A 1,027-nucleotide genomic window follows, 5' to 3' on the forward strand; every position below is an offset into this window, starting at 1 on the left:
TGATATAATTTAATAATGCCAAATAAAATGCACTCAAATTATAAATAAAATTGCTCTTACACAACATTTAAGCAAAATTACAAAATAAAGTTATTCTTAATAATAATAATTATATTATTCATTATTCTTTAACATGGATATTAGTACAGCCCAGAAAAGAAAACCAAGGGAAAATATCACCTCATTATAAAAGCAGTCTGATGGCATTCATTAATGCTGATCCTGTATTTAGTGGCTGTCCTACCACACCTACTTATGCATTTTCACCTCATGATCACACACACAAAAATGATATGGCATTTATGAGCTTAGAACTATTTAACTTAAAAAAAAAAATACAAAAAAAAAAAGGCACCAACAGCCTGTCTTGTGTTTGTTTTGGTAGCCAGATGGCTAACTACAAACTCGCCATCATGTTTTTGGATCACGCATTGGCATTTCTTGTATCAGTTCAATGCATGTATTACTTACAGTCCCACTAATGAAGCTCATCATATACAGTCTGATTGTATGTTGTTATATATCTAATCAGCTGATTTACAGGCCCAGAGCTTGAAAACACTGCGATCTGAGCCACGTCATTCTTATCTAATGCATCCACGGCATCCAAAATGAAAGCACGGTCATAAGTACATGCTAAAAAACATGCATGCATGTTTCCTTATATTGGTTGTTACATGATTTCCTACCTTCAGTTCAACAGTAACTTTTCCTTGATGTGACGAGGCGCGCGTCTCTCATGTCAGCGGGTGCGCACGACACTGCGGAGGTGACGTCATAACGGCGGGTGATTGTTTGTGTAAATCCCGCCCCCCGGTGAGATTTCGTTGGCTGCGGCGGAAGCGGTCGCGTTCCGTGTCTGTTCACTGATGTGCGCTGGAACGAACGAATCAGACGAGCGGCCGCTGTTGTCATGCGTGATGCGCAAAGCTATTCCAGTGGTTTATATATAACATATATTATATTATATTATATTATATTATATTATATTATATTATATTATATTATAGCAAGAACTAGTCAGAGA

At 37.1% G+C, this 1,027-nt stretch overlaps 2 protein-coding genes across 3 annotated transcripts in view; one reads left to right on the forward strand and one right to left on the reverse strand.

Moving 5' to 3' along the window:
* Nucleotides 1-1,027, forward strand: part of LOC107675510 (astrotactin-2-like) — a 541,421-nt gene that overhangs the window by 422,826 nt on the left and 117,568 nt on the right. The gene's annotated exons all lie outside the window — the stretch shown is intronic.
* LOC107675509 (E3 ubiquitin-protein ligase TRIM32-like) overlaps nucleotides 1-1,027 on the reverse strand; it is a 7,478-nt gene that overhangs the window by 3,925 nt on the left and 2,526 nt on the right. The window contains exon 1 of one of the 2 annotated variants that reach the window (XM_016469892.1): nucleotides 690-749. The exons of the other annotated variant lie outside the window; for it this stretch is intronic. The gene's annotated coding sequence lies outside the window, so the exon portion shown is untranslated. Of the gene's footprint in view, nucleotides 1-689; nucleotides 750-1,027 lie in introns of those variants that run through there. 2 annotated transcript variants of the gene reach the window in all.

Source organism: Sinocyclocheilus anshuiensis, unplaced genomic scaffold (assembly GCF_001515605.1).
Source record: "Sinocyclocheilus anshuiensis isolate Anshui unplaced genomic scaffold, SAMN03320099.WGS_v1.1 scaffold1604, whole genome shotgun sequence".
In the NCBI taxonomy this organism is placed as follows: domain Eukaryota; kingdom Metazoa; phylum Chordata; class Actinopteri; order Cypriniformes; family Cyprinidae; genus Sinocyclocheilus; species Sinocyclocheilus anshuiensis.